Source organism: Mus musculus, chromosome 16 (genome assembly GCF_000001635.26).
Source record: "Mus musculus strain C57BL/6J chromosome 16, GRCm38.p6 C57BL/6J".
Classification (NCBI taxonomy): Eukaryota; Metazoa; Chordata; class Mammalia; order Rodentia; family Muridae; genus Mus; species Mus musculus.
Window position 1 is genome coordinate 44,540,685 of NC_000082.6, and position 19,628 is coordinate 44,560,312.

Sequence of the window (19,628 nt, forward strand, 5' to 3'; positions counted from 1 at the left end):
AAGGCAACCATCTCAAATACGCGTGTGACCTTGTTTGACCTCTAAACAACTCCAGGCATCGGATAGACAGTTACAGGCTGAGATTTGGAGATGTTACACTGGCTCAGGTGGGGGACTCCCAGCCAATCCTCTGGAGGAGCTAAAGCACGGTAATGCCAGGCAGCACCTTAGGCAAGGATCGGGAATGGGGAGAGAGTAGCTCGCAGGCTTACATACTCTGCCCATTGCACTGCTCAGCAGGCTTTGAGAACCCTGTGCAGATGTCTCTGACACAGACATCCGCATCATTTTGGAAAGAATGTCTTCAAGCAAAGCTCTGGCATGAGGCAAAATGCCCAGAATAAGGTGTTTTGCGCCAAGACCTTACTATCATGTTTTAAGGAAAGTTTTACAATTTTAAAGTTAATTTCCCCGTTTCATACTTTGATTTGTTTATGTATTTTACCGTTATGTGTGTCTGTGCACATGTGTGTGGGTGCCAGTAGAAGCCAGAAGAAGGTGCTGCATCCTCTGGAGCTAGGACTGCAGGAGGTTGGTCATGGGCCACCTGACATGTGGGTTGGGCATGGGACTCTGGTTCTGTGGAAGAGAAAGTGCTCTTAACCACTGAGTCACTTAGCCTTCTGGTCCCTAGTTGAATTTCTTTATGAGAGAGCATGTGTGTTTGGGTACACGTGTTCATGTAGAGACCAGAGGAAAACCTTGTGTCATCCTTAAAATACCACCTCCTGCCAAGACAGGGTCTTTCACCGGCCTAGAGCTCACCAATTAGCCTAAACAGAACAGCAGGCAAGCTTGCAAGCACACACACACCACCAGGCCTGGCATTGTTACCTGGGTTCTGAGCATCAAACTCAGGGCCTCACTCTTGTGCCGCTGTTCTCAGTTTCCCCCAGATCAAGTCCTCATTCCTTTTCATCACAAAGAAATAAATATCCAGAAGGAGGAGGAAGAGGAGGAAGACAGGGAGGAGGAAGAGGAGGAGGAAGAAGAGAAGAGGAGGAAGAAGAGGAAGAGGAGGAGGGAGAGGAGGAGGAAGAGGAAGGGGAGGAGGAAGAGAAAGAGGAGGAAGAAGGGAGGAGGAAGAAGAGGAAGAGGAGAAGGAGAACTCAAGATGCCATCACTGCAAAAATCACCTTTGCTAGGACTCAAGCTGAGCCCCTCAAGTTAGTCCCTGAATCATGGGACTAATGGGATTTTTTGCTTACTCTTGGGGGCTTGGAGGCTTGGTACCAAGGAAGATGCTAACAGGGAATGACAGTTTTCAAAGCATCTGTAAATGTAATTGCTTGTACCAAAAGTCCAAGAAGGCAGAGACATTCCCTTAATGAAGGCAAAAAGGAGATCCTGAAGAGGTATATCTGGGGGCCCCACTTCCATTAATCAGCAGATAAGACCAGAGGATTTGGACCCCACTGGAACACTGTTTGACAACCCAAAGGGTTAAAGCTTCTGCCTTCAGCCCCAGGCCTTCCTGGTCCCCACAGGAGGAGGAGACAAACTTCCACCCCCACATCATAGTCCAAGGCCTGCTGCCTTGGGCCCTCCCACTCCAGGAATGAAGCTGTCTGCTGCCCAACTTATACCCAGACTGGTTTCATCTGCTTCCAAATCCATTTTGTGTCTTAACTTCTGCCAAGAATAAAAATTTAAACACACACACACACACACACACACACACACACACACACACACACACACACCATGCATGCATGGGACGGGGAGAATCAGGCTGGGGCTTTAAACTGAAAGGGTAAGCAGAGAGGGGAGGTGCAGGCAGGCCAGCAGCGGAAAGTCAGGGCCCAAGGCTCCTACTCCTCTGCTCAGGGAGCCAACACACCCTTCCTGAAGTCTCTGCCTGCTAAGGACTCACCCTGTTCATAGCTACCCAGAGGAATCACATGGTCTCCTGGAATTGCCTCACAAGTCACTCAGTGGAGACCACCAGTTAAATCCTGGGCCCTTCAAAGTTGACATTCAAGCAGGGAACCAAGAGTCCGCTTCTGAAAAGGGGACGCTAACAGTGTAGAGTAACACAGACTGCTGGCAAATCCAACCTGAGGGTCTGGCCACTGCCCTGAGGTGAGAAAATAATCTCAGCATTCCCTGGAATAAGAAGCCTTGTAACATCCACCTCTGACGCACTCTCCCAGAGCATAGTAAATGTCAGCAGGGTGAAATGTGAACCAACCAACAAACAAAACGTCCACCTTGATAGTCACTGACTCCAGGTGAAGAACATTCAGAGAGTAAAATACCAACTCTAAAATAGAGTAGGTACTCAGAGAGCTACAGACCTCTGCAGACACACAGATGCCTCCAAAAAGCTCTCCTGATTTCTGTTTTGCTCTTGCTTTTATTTTGCTCTGTAGCCCAGGATGGTTTGGAAATGCTGACCATCCTGCCTCCATCTCTGAAGGGAACTGGGATTACAGGTATGCACAACCATGCCAAGTGATGCCCTTCGGTAAAAGGGAAATGTTCATCTGTTTGCATGGTAACCAGATGTGGGCTAGGCTTCTTTATTGTCTGATAATTCACCATGGCCAGCAGCTTTCCACAAGAAGGAGCTGTGGGGCTAGCATTTGCTCAGGCGCAGACAGAGCACAGGTGGCTCTGAGCTGGGAGACTTCATCTGCGTGAGATGCTCCCTGTCCAAATGCATATCTTTCCCCATCCCCCCACTGCTTAGGCCATCTCCTTCCTCCAACAGCCAAACCCCTCTGGGCCTTGAAGCCAAAGCTCTGCATAAAAGTTCAGCAGCCATCTCCTCCCCAATGAGCCTCATCTCCAGGACTTTGAGGCACATAATGAAATCTGCCTGTCCTCATTCATGTTTCTAACCATTGCTCACTAGCTTCACGGATCATAGTTATTAAACCTGTAGCAGGAAAATAAGCTTAAAATACCCCCACAAGTCAGTGGTTCCCAGCCATCGTAATGCTGAGACTCTTTAATGCAGTTCCTTACGTTATGAAGACCCCCCCACCACAAATTATTTTGGTTGCTACTTTATAACTACTTTTGCTACTATTATGAATTATAATGTAAACATCTGATGTGCAGTATATGTGATATTCAGCCCACGGATTAAGAATGGCTGCTATAAGTGCTTAGGGTTTGTGATACTCTTTTTCTGCCTTTATGTTTGTTTGAGGTTTTAGATTAGAAAACAATGTTGCTAAGCATTTATCAGCTACAGGATAACTATGATAAGATAACCTCAAGCCTTTAGCCACTTCAAGGAACTCCTATCCACCCAAAGTCCTGTTCATTAGGACAAACAGCTCTGCCAAGCTGGTTTCAGTAGGTTCTCAGGTCTGGATAGAGGAGGTACATAACCTTGGAACCTTCTGGATGTCTCAGGCCAAGAGGCAGACCAACCCTGCACTTGCTATAGCTGCAACTGGTAGAGTTTTATTATTCTTTACAGTGATACTTTCTCCTGTGTGTGTTCCATATCCCTTTATCCATGCATATGTTAACAGGCACCTAGGCTGATCCTCTCTTACCGATTTCGACCTGTGTCAGAATTTCCTTCCATTCTGTAGGCTGTCTCTTCATTTGTTGGTTGTTTCCTTTGCAATGGCATTTGTTTGATGTATTAGTTTGATGTAATTCCAATTGTCAATTAACAAAACTCTGAACAGTCCAATGTTTCAAAATATGAGCTCTTGGCAGATTATTTTTTTAAAAATCTGCAAAGTATGCCAGGTCCCAAGTAATAATATAATGATGATGACAACTGTGGCCATCTAAGTAACTGTTTAGCTTTAATCCTCACCTTCACCCCTCCCCCGGCCCCGCATTGGTCCATATGTTAAAGGGGTAGTTGACAGTCCATTGAGCTACTGGAAGGTGGTGGAGCCTTGGAAGATAGGGTCTCATGGAAGAACATTAGATCGTTAGACACATTCCCTTAAAGCGGATGTTGAGACCCACAGCTCTTCCCTCCTTTTTCCCTTGGCTCCCATGAATGAATGGAATTCCCCCATAATGCACTACCCGACATGATGCTCTCTGTCTCCTGACAGGCCCAGAGTGATGGAGACATTTGGTCATGACCTAAAACCTAGCAGACAAAAACAAACAACAAAAAAGCAACAACCAAGCAACCTCTCCCCTCTTTCTTCCCTTTAAAGTGATTACCTCAGCTATTTTGTCACAAAAAACTAACACCACTCAGAGTCTGAGTCAAGCGGTCTTCTGAAGAGACACGAGGATGCTACTGTCTGGTGCAAAATGAATGCTTGTTTTTATTTGGAAGCTGAGATGTACGCATATTGAAGGAAGGAGACACGGTGCTCAATAAATACCTGGCCAAGTGCAAAGCTGCTCTGCTGGCCACTGTGGTGACTGCTTATGGAGTGTGCGCTGTGCCGTGGGAAGTCTTCTGGGACGTAAGGGTCCCAGAAGTGATCATAGCTCAGTGTTAGTAACCCCAAGGAACTATGCAGTGAGGCCGTAATGGGCGTCATGCATTTTAGTGGGTGGCATTCTCCACACAAGGAAGCCAGGCCCAAGACCCCCACCTCAAGTCCCACAGGGACACATGCGTCTTCTTGCCTGAGATTCAGAGATCAAGGTCTCTCTGCCTTTCCCTGCCCGTTCCAGGGACATTAGCACAGGCATTTGGTTAATTTCAAGTGTGGGAAAGATTAGTTCTGCCTGCCTAGGATTCCGATTCAATTGGCCACGCACGTCCTTTTCACTTCCTGACTTTCAAAGCACACAGGACTTAATTATTAAGGAGCCTCCCTGTGCCACTTGCCCTGGAGGCTCGATTTTTCTGGAGAGGAGTGGGGGTAGGGAAGCAAACCTGGGAGCTTAGCCCCAATTCTACAATTGCTCTGGAGATATCATATTGGAGAAGACCCAGACCACACCAGAGCTGTCCTGTCACCAAGACCCCCACGTGAAGCAAGATCCACCCCGTACTTCCTCGAACCTCTGACCACAGGGGGACCATAGAAAGGTCTGGTACTGCCCCATTGTGCCTTATGCTATAGGCAATTTTAAAAAGGACCAGCATAGGATATTTATAACCAGATTTCCTGAGAAACTCCCAACTTGCCAATATCAGAATCAAAACCAAATAACAAAATGCACTGCCAGATCATATCTTTATCTTCTTTTTGGCTCACATACCACTTGGCATAACTATCAAAGCTACCCCCAAGTTCTTGTTCAGAATTTTCACTGTCTAGTCCCTTAGGAAACGAGATAAAGAGTGTGACTGAGTGGACAGGATGACTGGAGACTGGAGGCTGCATTATGTAAAGAACATGGGTCCCACATTCATCTGTCCCAGCAGACCTCTATCTTCTGCTCCCCCAGGCTAACTGAGGAAAGACCAGGACTTCTGGATGGTCAGTAGTCACAGCCTAACAAGCTACAGACACCAAACACAAACCAGGAGGCTCCACTGGGAGGGCACAGTTATAGCAAGGGAAGCTTGACAGTAGAGTGTTGTCCACATATGCACTGTATTCATCCCTATGGTCTCAGCAACAGGTATATCACCAGTGTGTACATCATGAGGGTCAGAATATCGTGGCAACCCAAAGCCATTCACTGGCAGCCAAAGTATTCACTGCTCAGGTTATAGATTGGAGACTGAGTGGGAATAAGACAGACAGTGGAGACGTGGATAGATTTGGATCATCAGCACAGAGCTTCCTGTTTAAAAACTGACTTCCAGGGGGCTTCTGACCAGTTTGATTCCTCCTCTGTGCTGAGCCTGACACGTCTGGTTGACATCTTTCAATGTGAGATGGTACTACCTCCTCTGAGCTCTTCTCTCTGCTCAGTCCGAGCACAAATGGAATCGGGGTCTAAATTTCTTGTTCTCAGTGTTGGAACTCACTCTACTGAGTCTACCTCCTTAGACTTTAAACTTGTCAGCTTGCTTGAGATGATGCTGTGGTCTCTCGTTCACACGCCCTGAAATTTGGTCCAATGCTAGAGTGGAGTTGGAAGAGCACCTTCCATCTGCTCCCAGTGTTAAATCCATTCCCATTGCCTGTTCCCCAGAGAGCCCAGACCTTTGCAGTGAGTACCTTCAATACTGAAGATTCTGCTGCTGAATTTATCGGGAATCCCAGTCCTCATTGCTGACGAGAACCAAGTAAGTACCTTTCGGCAGGAAAATGTCTCATCGTTTCTTTGGATCTTTTTGCGTCTTGGTTGGGCTTCCTTTTTAATGACCACAAAACAAGCCCCAAGGCCCCATCACTCTAAGGGCTGAACACAGACACCACTGGAACCCGGGCGGGGCTGAAAGCCATGACTTCTGAGGCTGAGGGTCCTGTGGTCTGCCACCGGATGCTGGCGTGCAGGGGCGCTACCTGCCTGGGGAACTTACATTTCCACACTATTAAGTAAAACAAACAGCCCCATGTGCTCCTCCTGCCTGTGTGTTTACAAACCTACAAACCGGCACAGGAAGATCAGCCCAGCTGATACTTCCAGATGGGGAACTCAAACATAGACAGCTAGCTTCTGACAGTAGCACCACAGCCACAAGGCCAATAGAAGATGATAAGGGGCTACACTGTGGAACCACAGGGCTCAGGTCAAGTGGGAGCCAGCAAAGGGCTTGAAGCCCTGCTTTGCCAGCCTCTACCTCCCTAGCTGGATACACACATGAAATACAAGGAGAGAGAGAGAGCCGTGTTTGAAACAGAACAGTGGCCTGTGACAGATCGCCCACCTGGGTGATCTCAGCTACCTGACATGATCAGTATCACTGGGCACCTGAAGGAAGGAGGGAGAGAAGAGCAGGTTCAAAGGAAGTCTTTTTAGGCAGTGGGGCAATGAGTCTGTGTGATGTTGTAATGAAGACACAGGGTACCCTAAAGACACAGGGTACCCTGTATTTATCAAATGTACCACAAAGCTTCTTTGTACCTCTCAGGCAGGCTGTGAAGTACCAAAAGTAGATGCTCAATAAACTCTGTTGAAATGTGTGAAGAAGGACAGAGAGGACATCGGGAGGGACAGATGGCTCACCTGTGAACATTCCTGAAATCTGCCATCTGAAGAAATGGCTGCTGTGCTGTGGTCTTGTACACCACTCTCAGGCTTTGCTAAAACAGGTGCAAAGCCTCCTCTCTGGGTACTCCCATAGACACATATCCCAGAATGCATTGCCTGTATGAGTCTATGGATAGATGTAGTTGTCTTTTTGATATCTGTGGGAACTGGCCCCAGGGTCTACCTAAGAATGGCCCAAATCTGTGGACGTTCAAGTTCTTCACATAAAATAGTGTGTATAGTATTTGCATCTAACTTAATTCTCCAAATATACATACAGGTCATCTCTAGATCACTTATAATAATACACTGTGTGGCAGTTTGAATATGCTTGTTCCAGGGAATAGCACTATGAGTTGTGGCCTTGTTGGAGGAGGTGTGGCCTTGTTGGAGGGGGTGTGGCCTTGTTGGAGGAGGTATGGCCTTGTTGCAGGAGGTGTGGTCTTGTTGGAGGAGGTGTGGCCTTGTTGGAGGAGGTGTGGCCTTGTTGGAGGAGATGTGGCCTTGTTGGAGGAAGCATAACACTGTGGGGAGTCGGCTTTGAGATCCTCCTCCTAAATGCCTAGAAGACAGTTTTCTTCTGGTTCCCTTTGGAATAAGATGTAGAACTCTCAGCTCCTTCTCTAGTGCCATGTCTGCTTGGATGCTGCCATGTTGCCCACCTTGGTGATATTGGACTAAACTGCTGAACCTATAAGCTATCCCCAATTAAATGTTGTCCTTTATAAGAGTTGCTTTGGTCATGGTGTCTCTTCACAGCAATGGAAACTCTAACTATGACACATTATAACTGTTCTGTAAATAGCAAACATATTGGGTTGTTTAGGGGAGAATAACAAGGAAAGGTGGTACATGTTTAGTACTGAGGCAATTAAATAAAATTTTCAATCTGATGTTGATTGAATTCACAGTTATGGACCCTGTGGCTACCAGGGATAACTATATTTCATTGTTGGAAAAACTCTCTCTCTCTCTCTCTCTCTCTCTCTCTCTCTCTCTCTCTCTCTCTCTCTCCCCACCCCACTCTCGCCCCCAGACAAAGTTTCTTTGTGTAGTCCTGGCTGTACTTGTTGTAGACCAGGCTGGCCTCCAACTCAGAGATCTGCCTCCCAAGTGCTGGGATTAAAGGTGTGTGCCACCACTACCCAGCTCCTTGTTGGAAACTCTTATCACATGGGGTTTTAAGGTTGATAGGAGTCTTACAGATGTCTATTCTAGACACAGAAGGGCTTTGATGAACAAAACAAAGTCTTGACCTCATTTTGCGGAGAAGGTGATGTGTTAATGAACAAATAAGTATATGTCAGGAAGTGACAGCATGAGGAAGTGTGGTTAGTCTGAAGGGAGAGATGGATGGTGGGAGAGTGTTGCTTGATAGAGGGTACCAGGCTGAAGCAACAGGGGAGCCTTGTGACACGAGGGAAGGACATGGGGAAGAGCCTTCCTGACAGAAGACCAAGGCAGGGCAAAAGTCCTGAACAGGAAGGTTGCCCAGCTAGTTTGAGGAGACAAGGAGACCTGTGTGCTGTGCTGTGGAGGTAGGAAAGCAGGCCAGGTGAAGGAGACCAGGAAGGAGTGGAGCCAATGATATTTGGAGAAACAGGAGCAACAGAGAGGTTTCAGCAGAAAAAACAAAACAAACAAACTGATCTCCACAGTGCCGTTCAGTAACGCACATAGAAGACTAGGGTGGTAAATTGTCAAGGACTGATGGTGTAACTCATTGGCCGTGTGCTTGCCAAGATGTGGGAGGCTCTAGGTTCCATCCCCAGCACCGCACAGAGATAAGAAATAAATAACAAGGTGGGGGAGGAGAGAGAGAGCAGAGTGGAGGACGGTGCCAGCATCCCTGGCTTACTGGGTAGGCTGAGATGTGCTGCCCTTGAGAAGCAGCAGAGCCAAGGCTATCAAGGGAGTATCCAGCCAGTAACTAGGCCTGGCCCCACCATACTGTGCTCCTCTTCTTCTCTATCCTCCATCCTTTTCTGGAGGCCTGGAGTCAATGGGGAGCCCACCAGCAAAGCCTCTCTTCTGGGCATGCTCCTTTCGCTCTTCCTCTTTAGCACAAGCCGCTGTCTACGAATAGCTCACAGTACATTCGGTGCTTTATGTGCGGGGGGGGGGGGGGGGGGGGGGCTTGCCTTCCCTTTAACAGCCTTAAGAAACAGGGATCCTGATGTTCCGGTAACTTGGACAGGGTCACATCCCAGAGATTGGCCAAGTCATGGTGAACCCAGTCTGGTTCCCCTTAGTTGGGACGATACACATCTTACACCTGGAATAGCTCCAGGCACACTGACTCTCCTGAGAAATATATGCCCCCAGCATGCCGCCTTCTAATGTGCTTCCCTGCAGACCTGCCTGCTCAGGCAATAAATAACCTATCTCTTTCTTTTGCAAGTCCTATGGGACCCCGAGACCCTCGGCTCCCTTTTCCCAGAGGGAGGGAAAGAATGTGGGTCTGGAAGAACCCAGGAGAGTTTCTGATGTTGATCGAATGGCCTTCTCTTCAGAATCTTGCAAAGGAAAACAAGCACACCCACAGAGGCAGATCCCTTGAGCCCAGCAGACCTCTGGCTAATTCCCTGGAATTTCTTATCTTTGAACTCAAGGTGAGTGAGCACAGATGTGACAGCTTGGGCTTGCCAGCTGCCAGCAGAAGGTTTTCATTGTGTCTCCTGTGCCAGTTCACTGCATCCGCAAGCATGGAGAAGAGGCAGCCTGTGATGACAAACACTCCCTTACTCTATCACATGGCTACATTGTAAACCCAGGTACCCATATCTCTCCACTTCCAGAATATCATGGCCTCAGGCTTCCTGCAACTGTTTGAGAAAAATAAGGAACCTAAGCAACCAACATTAGGCATTAGGGAGATAGCTCATTAAGGAAAACTGCTTGCCACACAGTGGGAAGACCTGAATGAGGATTACAGAAACCCAGGTAAAGCCTGGTATGCATAGCAGAAGACAACAGAGACCCCATTTTAAACAAGATGGAAGGCAAACACCAACACCCAAGGCTGATGTCCTCTGCCCTCCCCACTCACACCACAACAATTGTCCACATCCTCACAGATACCCACACACTTATGCACATATATCTCACACCCCCACACATTCTCTGCACCAAAACCCCCAGCACAACCCTAAGCGTGGAGGGAGGAGGGTGCTTAGTAATCGTGCAGGTAACTGCCTGTCCGATCCTTTCTGCTGGCTGCCTTCTGAATATTTGCCTGCAAGGAAGCAGCTCCCAGCCAGCTACCTGTCTGTCAAAGCTGCTACTTCCTTCCCCGGGGTATTTTTCTCTACAAGCAGCCACTTCTCCTGACCAGTCAAAGTGTCTTCTAGGCCAAACAGTCCTCCCCCCTCCCCCCACTGAGGGAATGGAGGGCCTGCTTGATTAGACTTGCAAAGATCCTAGGTGCAAAAGGATGCATCTGGCAGCCACAGTGGAGCAAAGATGCCTGCGATTCAGACAGTGTCCCAGGGGGAAGGAAAGTCTCAAGAAGCATATTCTGAGATGAACACAACGTGGATGTGACCCTCACCACCACCTACAGGGCGACACAGGCTGTGCCACAGAGCCTGGCGTCAGGTGCTGTCTGACCCTCCAATGCTCTAGTTTTATACTAATGGATTTAAGGCAAGGCTAATAAGCAATCCCTCCCACCCACCCCTTATTTCCAGTTAGTTACAAAAGAAACAGTTTTCCCAAGTCAAGGGTCTTTTGCTTTGGAAAAGAGATTGTCTGTCCCCCCCCCTCCCCACCCCCCTTCTTTCTTGTTTGTTTTAAAAATGAGAGTTTTGGAGTTAGCAGCCGGTAATGCAATCTTGGCTCTGCCACTTACCAGCTGGGAGACCAAAACAAGTCCCTGAACTTCTTTAGGCTTCGGCTCCCTCATCTGCAGAGTACATTGATGGGGTCTGTCCTCACAGGACTGCTGGAAGGGTTGCATGGATAAAGCAGTGCTTGGCTCGAAGCCTGGCACACAGTAGGTGCTCTGTAAACAATGCTAACTCTCTCCATTTCTGGAAAAGGCAGATACTGCTGGCCCGCCTCTCAGCACTGAGACTGGCTGCCTCCCTGAGTGGCGGAGCTGAGTGGGGTTTGCTTCTCTGAGAAGTGAGTGTGTGCAGTCTTTCCCTTGTAGAATGAAGGCTACCTGCTGCCCCTGTGTGCTCACACATTTGTACCTAAACACAAGGCTTTGTTTGTAAAAAAAAAAAAATTTAGGGGAACAAAAATTAACGGTGTACAATAACCACCTTCAGACAGGCTTCTCAATTCTTCTCCTTCACATTCAAGACCTGAGTGGTGTGTCTGTGACAAGGGGATTGGCCGCCTATGTAAAGTCCACCTATAGAAAGCCACCTTGTTGTCTCCCTTTGGGGAGGAGAGCTAAGCTCCCTCAGCCCCCATCTTTTATTGTCCAAGACCACCCACTGGAAATAGCTGGCAACTTGCCACAGTCCAGCAGGGCCAGAGCCAGGCTGCTATCCCAGCCTCTACTGCTGAACAGAAGGAGGCCTAGAGAAGGAAAAAAAAATCACCTGACAGGGCTGTCACCTGGGGATGACTCCGCCTTCACAGATGGCAGACCACCAGAGAGGTCTCAGGGTCTGAAGGAAGAGTTGCAGGGACCTGCCTGTGAGGTGATACACAGGGATCTAACTCCAATCTGTAAAGGCAACAGAGAGTATACAATTTGCCTGCTACAAAATATCCTTTCAGAAGCACAGAGGTAAAGAGCTGTGAACAGCCGAGACTTGATGCAGTTGCTTTTACAAAAGGAGGCCCTGTGTGCTAACTGACAGGTTAACAGCTTGCCCTCCTTTGAGTACAGCTGTGGAAAAAAGTAAGCTACAATACTATGGCAAGATGACAGTCTTCGGAAAGCAAATCATGTGGGAGAGGTGATTTGTGAAATGATTAAGGCAGTCTCTCCTTTCATGGAAAACCAATAAACCCAGAACCCCCCAATTTTCCTCAATTAACTATGACCTATACCTAATAAACCCGCTGGGATGGTAATGTTAGGTAAGAGCAGACTAGTAAAGGCACTTGCCTTAGTCTAATCTGGAAAAATATTGGTAGGGCCAGGGAAAGTGGTGGTGGTGGTGGGCTTTCTCCAGGGGTCCCATTTTTAGCCTTTTCTGGGTGGGGTCCCCTAAAGACCAGCTGTCTACAGCCATCTCCAGTGTGATGACCATCTCTCGGAAGCCCAGGAGGCTGGGGGGTGACTGGGAAGCTTAGTGACTTGGTTGCCCCTAAAACACATCTCCCTTCACCTGCCACTTTGAGACAGACGTTATAGAGTCATCTACACCTATTGCGGAAATCTGTATATCTAGGAGCAATTGCAACAGGCGAGCAAGATGTTACATTCAAGTGCATGTTTCTCTAATTGTCGGTCTGTCTGTCTCTGCCTATCTCTGACTCTGTACTCTGTCTGTCTCTCTGTGTCTATCTGTCTCTTCTCTTTCTTGAAACGGGTGCTCTCTATGTAGTCCTGCCTGGCCTCAAACTCACAGCAATCTTCCTGTCTCTGCCTCCCAAGTGCTGGGATTAAAGGAGTGTGCCACCAGGGTTTTCCTCTTATCCCCAAGAGAAAGCTGATGGGCTTGAGAGAGAAACAAAGTCTCCTTTTCCCTCTAAAAACTCTTCAGTGATGCAATGGTGAAGGCTCCACTTCCTTACCTTTGTCTTAGCTAACATTGTCCAAACTCACTTCTGAGAAGAATAAAGCTCTTCTGGTGTATTCCCACACCCTGGCTTCTTTGGGGTTATTTTTCTCTAGTCAGCTTACCCCTCACTCTCCAGTTACTTTCTCAACATGTCCTCTGGCAACTGGAGTGAATTCACTGTGCATTACTGCTATGATTTCTTCTTTCTGCTCAATAATCTTATCCCAAACATCAAAGGCCTTCTTTGAAGAGAAGGCCAAATTTGTCATTAGGAAAAGAGAAATGATTCCCTAGCTATATTTTAGGACAGTAAGAAGCAGAATCCCTCTGCTTTTTGTGAGATAAACAATGCCTGGTACATCAGACCACAAGGCATTCACTGAGATACCACTGACAGAGACACAAACAGGTGGTAGTCCTCACTCAAACCTATGCAGGGTCTTTCCATAGCAAGCTTAGACTCCAAATCTCTTCATGATCTGTCTCCAACATATCTGACAGGGTTTTCTTTGGGAGAAGGGGTTCACATGGCCACCACAAGTTCAGCCTACAGGAATGTATGAGCAACTAGAACCAAGCAACCCTAATCTACGTTCCATTCAAAGCTGGACTCCTCCAGGACTGACGGATGAGAAACACTGTCAGAGTGGTAACACAGACCGGGAACAAACAGCTGACTCAGCAGGCCCGAGAGAGAAGACCAAGGACACAAAGCTTACCTACGGCTTCAACTCCTTCACTGCTACCCGCAGGTGAACACTCAGAAGACTTCACGGGTCATGGAGTTCATGAAGCCCGTTTCAAAGGCTGAAGAAATAGAGCTGTTTCATCTTGTGCACAATGAAAATAAGAGTTCTGAAGTCGTTGCTGCTTACGAGGTATAGTGCTATAAACCGTAGCAATCCCTTATTAATCCATTTTATGAATAAGAAAGGGGAATAAAAACACTTTTTCTAAGGTCACAGGCATCTTCACTTTCCCACTTACCTACCTCCTTGCTGGAGCTGATAAGCAATAAAGTACAATAGTTATATTTTTACAAAAGCATTACCTTTGCCTCCAGCAGAACACTTTCATTAACATTCACAAAATACTTCTTAAAGATACATAAGTGGGCCTGATACTTAATAAGGACAGTGCCCTGGATGACAGGGTAGTAGACAAGGAATAAACTTGTCAGACATCAAGGGTCAGCTGCTCTTTGGTCAACCCAGAGCAGGGGGTATTGGCACCGCTAAGACGGAGCACATATAAAAGATGAGAAATGTGCATTTTAAAGCTGAACAGCAAACTGGTCGTGGGGTTGCTCCACATGATGGATAGATGCTGGGTAATTGTGAGGTGGTTGTAGGGTGGGCATTGGGGACTCTCAGTATGGCTGTGGTGAAAACCAAAGGGGGGAGTGGATAACAGAAGAAAGATCAAGGAAGGAGGGACAAGCTCGAAGAAGGAGGCTCACTGAAGAGGCAGCTGAGGGCAGTGGCCAGCCGGAAGCAATGTGTATAGAGTTTCAGGACTGATGCTCCACTCACATTGAGCCATCCTTAGCACTTTTTTCCTGTATCCTATCCTGACTCTAGCCAACCCTGAGGGACCAGAGAGGTAAAGTTCTTCCCTTGGACCACTTTTGTAAGTATAGGTTTCTAGATTTAAAACAAACATGCTCTACCAACTTCCCTACTCCAAACAGGTGATTTGGACTCACAATTTATAAAAAATATTGCATGTTAGGGTCTCATAGGAGAGCATACTTAGGATTTTATTTATTCTCACCAACAGCAATGTGATAGTGTGTGTGTGTGTGTGTGTATATATATATATATATATATATATATATATATATATATATATACACACACATACATATACATATACATACACACACGTATATATGTTCTCTGTGAGTCTTTGGTCCAATTATAAAGATACTTCAGATGTCTGATGACAACAGTCTACATTTTCGTCACAGCTGCAAAGAGTACATATGCACAAATGAAAAGTAAGAAGTTGATTATAGGATGGGATTATGGGTAATTATAAAAACATTTTTTGAATATTAGTAGAAGTTTATACAGTCAGTAAAAACTGAGGGGAACTACTCTTTGATGAAAAACATTTACTCTCCTGGGAGAAGGGAGCTCCCATCCTGGTGTCTGATGCACTGTAAATGTTTGTTGCATGTTTAAGTGACAAGAAATTACATATGTTAAAGTAAATGTTTTTTTTTTTTCCAAGATGGAAACATATCACTCTTTCCTCTCCCATTTCCATTCCCTTCCCCCAAAATAAGGGAGCTTAGAGAGTGGAGGAAAGAAAGCAAACTCCCAGTGTATAATAACATCTTCTGAAACCTGGTTAGCTCTTTCTTATTCAGAGGCCAGAAAGTATGAGGCGGTAATTACCAAGTGCAATTGGATCTTCAGCTATTGTTGGAAAGACACAAAGATGAACCCTGGAGTGACTAAGCGTATCAGTGACGACTGAAGTTTGAACCCAGACCCCCCAGGGCCCCTGGACCACTGTGGTCCTCAGCCTCACTTCTTGCCCTCTTTTCTTAAACCCCAGGAGCCTGTGGGGAAGTGAACAGAATTACTTCATGAATAAAATCTCCTATTCACCGTCAGACCATGGAAACCACAGAGAGGCCTGGAAGAGAGCAGGGATCTCATACCACTGAAAAATTACTTCAAAGACAACAAAACCTTGGGCCCATTTGGAGGATGGAAAGGGACATAAATTACAGTCTTTATCATGAATTGGACAATCATTTGGCAGCAAAGCAGGGTCCTCTAGATTCTTCCTCTCCAGCTGTGGCCAAGGAACTTGCCCATCCTGGACTCTGTCAACTTTCACTTCCAACTGCCCATGATTTGGCCTCTTCTCCTGAGTGAAAGTCCCTTGCAATGTCGTGTTTCTGAGATATCATAAAAGAGTGACAAAGGGCCAGTGTCTGAGACCTCAGTCCTTGGATTGCATAGGTACAGGCAGCCTCATCCTGAAGGAACAAATCCCGAGTCTCCACAGGAGCTGGCCGTGGCAGCCAATAGACATGGGGACTATAACTTATTTTATTTTTTGCCTCTGCATAAATTCACTCTGAAAAGTCATCTAGCTGGGAAGTCATAACTCTACTGCTGTTTCCACCCCGATTCTGTCCCGCTGACCCCAGAGTACTTCAAGATTGCCATGGGAACCTCCTGGGTCTCAATTATTAGACCATTAAGAAGGGCCAATTATAAGACCTCAGAGAGCTCCTGGGAAACCTGTTCCACACCTCAAAGTGGCCAACCTCTTGCCTCAGAGTCACTTTAAGTAAAGCTCAGAAAACAGGACATCCAGATGTATGGACACCCAAGCCCTTCATGTTGATCTAACAAGACCTTTTTAATGGTTTCCACGCTATTCTGGAGAAGACTTATGGCCAAGGCAAAAGATGCAAAAAGAAAAAGAAAGGAAGGAGAGAGGAAGGGAAGGAGGGAATGGAAGAGGGGAAGGAGGGAGAGAGGGAAGAAGGAGGGAAAGAAGATCATGGGGCGAGGTTACTTAGATTTAGAAGCCAGTGGTAGAATAAATCAGAAGTGTTTACAATATTCAAGAATCCATGATGCTACATTCATTAAGCGATCTGTGCTTTCAAAATTCTGGACAACAAAGAGCTAGGTGACAAACGTGCTGGTCCAGGACATTTCAGGCACATGGCCTGAAGCAGAAGCACGCTTTTCCAGTCATCCGGTAAGAGGTAACTCCAGTTCACACACTTGCTGCCATGGAGCTTGCTGGGAAAGAATAAGGGAGCACACGGCACCTCACCACACCCAGAAAGTGCCTGTTTGGGATTGCTGGTATGTGGTTTGGGTATTCTTAGACGAAACTGCCACATCCCTAGAGGACAACTCTTGTTTCAAGGGACTGAGCATGGGTCACCCCATCTCCAAAAGTCAACAGAGCCACCTCCAGGTTGACCAGTCTCTCAACCCCTGAGTTCTTTTCCACCAGGAAAACCGACAGACCCTTCGTAATCCCCGCAGAAAGTTCATTTTGCCTTTCCCTTTCTTCCACAGCCTTCTCTACCACTTGACCCACAAAATCACTTCTCAACCTTCTCATAGTTAATAGAAACAAAACCCCAGTGGGACACCACACACACACACACACACACACACACACACACACACACACACACACACACCTCTTGCTGATGCTTTACTCTCACAGACACCTCTGGATGCCAATTAATTCAGTGCCTCCCATCCACCGGTCCAGCCAAGAAGATTTTTTAAGAGCTGTTTAGCTTTTGGTCTCCCTTGGTCCCTGACTTAGGATTTTCCTTTTAAAACCTCGCTGATAACTTCTCCCCTTAAAGAAGCAAATCGGTGTCGAGTGTGGGCTTGTTCCCACCGCTTGGCTGTGCAACCAGGGCACCCTGTCAGCCCTTCGGGGTGAGTTTGGGAAGATGTCTGAATCTTCCTACCACCGGAGCAGCTTCCGGGAACCGCGGGAGCTAACCGAGCCAGACCGGGCAAGAGAGGGAAGCCCGGCGGCCCTCGGCTGGGCGGAGGAGCACAAGCAGTGGCGGCTCCGGGAACTTCGTGCGGCGTCAGGCCCTGACTCTAGTCGGATCCAGTCAAGCGCTGGGATTCCGGGCAAGAGCCCAGCTCAGAGATCGGAGCGCAAGCCCGAGTCCAGCTCACCGCTCCAAGCTCCAGTCTGAGCCCCAGCCCAGCGCTCGAGCTCCAACCCAGAGATCCAAACTCCGTCTGAACCCCAACAGAACACCCTGAGCCCCAAAGTGAGCCTCCAGCTTGAAACCCAGTCAAGCACTAGGGGCCCCAACCCCGGTCCTAGCCTAGCTGCCGGAGCCCCAGGCGGAGCCCCAGCCCAGCGCTTGGAGCCCGCGCCCTGCAGCACGTCTCCCGGGAGCCCTCGGCATCCCAGGACGGGCGGCCGCCTCCCACACGCCTCCTATCCCCAAACCAACAAATAAACACAACTTTTTATGAAAAGAAAACAAACTTCAGCGACATGACTCACCTCGCCTGCAGCCGGAGCCTGGGAAGAGGGGGCCGGGACTCCGGGTCCCGCGTGGTGAAGCGGAGAAGGGCCACACGGCCCCCGCGCACACCGACACACACACGCACAGCGCGGTGACACAAGAGGACACACACCACGGCAGAGTGGCCGCAGCCGGAGCAACAAAAGAGCCCAGGACCCAGAAGTTGCGGCCGGAGGAGGAAGGGCTTGTGTGGCCGCGGCGGGTACGAGGTGCGAGAGTGTGAGAATGCGGCCGGCCGGAGCTGACACCAGCGAGACCCAGCTCAGGGTCCCCACTGCAGGAAGCCAGAGCCGTGGTGGCAGCGGCGGCAGCAGGCGGGCAAGGCAGAGGACGCCGCGCCCAGCGCACCCAATCCCTCCATATGGAAGACGCTTTTTTGGATGACTGAACTTGCAAACAATTCCTTCTTTTGCTTCTCCTGCCTAGGAGCCTCCCATTACCGCTCGAAGAGGGGAGGGGAGCCGAGGAGGCGGGGAGGAGGGGGAGGAGCAAAAGGGAGCAAAGCAAAAAAGTCTTGAAAAGGAAACTGGAGTGGGGGGGGGGGGGAGGGACCACAAGTCCCCCCCAATTTTAGAACAATTTTTCCCTTAACGCCTACTTTCTTTGCACTGCGTTAAATTCCCTCAGTCCTTCCAAATTATTTTCTTTGACCACACCAAAAGTGCCTTTCTCCCACGCGCGGGGGTGCCGGTCCACCCTGCTTAGCTTCACCTTGGACCCTTCCCTTGGCCAGCACTACCCCTCCTTCCCGTGCTGGCACCCACTTCTCAATTTCTCTATCATTCTGAACAAACAAACAAACCTACCAGATAATGCAATAAAAACAAAGTTACAATTAATAAAAGCAGGGCAATCCCCCAACCACCATCACCTAAATAAATAAATAAACAAACAAACAAATGTAAGGCAGGGCAAGGGCAATTAGGAAAATGATAAGAAACCTCATCATGGCAAAGCCATAAAACAGCCTTCCCAGACACTTGGCTGGCAGGGAAGGGTTTGCCAGGTCTTTGGCTTGACCTCCCCTTTCAGCATCCTAGGAAAGGGGTGGGGGGTGATGTCACGGAGAGTTAGTCCGTTACCTCCGTGTTGGTTGGAGAGAAAACATGCACACAGTAATTTTCAAACCCATTGTCGGGAACTTCTTTGGACAAATTGTTACAACGTAGATGGATGGGCTCCACCTCCAACTTCTGATTCAGCAAGTCTGTGCTAAGAAAGGATTTCTTTAGTTTTCAGGTGATCTGAAACTGTTAGTTCGGGTACACATTTAAAAACAAACAAACAACAACGGCAACAAAAACGCACTTTCACACACAAGCCCAATACTAAATTAAGTTGGCAACGCTAGATTTTCTAAAAATGCACCAGACTCTGTGAGAGTTTCTTATCCCTTATATTTTAGGAGTTAAGCCATTTGTCAAAGCCTTGTTCCAAGGTGGAGAGGAGGTGGCCCTTGGAGTGGGTCAGCCAGGGAAGAGCACGGTGAAGAGAGGTGCTGTCTTCCCTGAATGGCAGAACTGTGGCCTTGGGACTCAGAAAGTCACCATGTGACAGAAAAGAAATCACTTAAAAATTTTTTTTAGGTCACGGTTTTATTTTCTGTTGCTTTTGGTTGTCCTCAGCACATGATTCCAATTGAAGCAGTAGGAGGAAGGGAAAGATTCCACATTTTCCAGCATTCTTTCCTCCCCGAGTTTGTTAATTAGAGCAGGAGTCAGTCTCTGCACTGATTTATCTGGCATTTCTACATGCCTAGATTGCTGGGCATATCCCCGTGGCCAAATGGATCAAGGGGTGCCATAGTTTAATAAGACAGTGAAAGGGCTCTGAAATCCCTCTTTGAACCTCCC

The 19,628-nt window shown here is 47.8% G+C and overlaps 1 protein-coding gene and 1 non-coding gene across 2 annotated transcripts in view; both read right to left on the bottom strand.

Moving 5' to 3' along the window:
• Positions 1-18,186, bottom strand: part of Boc (biregional cell adhesion molecule-related/down-regulated by oncogenes (Cdon) binding protein) — a 73,826-nt gene extending 55,640 nt beyond the window's left edge. The window contains exon 1 of the mRNA NM_172506.2: positions 17,754-18,186. The gene's annotated coding sequence lies outside the window, so the exon portion shown is untranslated. The remainder of the gene's footprint in view (positions 1-17,753) is intronic.
• Mir3081 (microRNA 3081) lies at positions 17,362-17,445 on the bottom strand. Its single transcript, NR_037242.1, has one exon. It is a non-coding gene; the product is annotated as a microRNA 3081 (primary transcript).
• Positions 18,187-19,628: the final 1,442 nt, after the last annotated feature.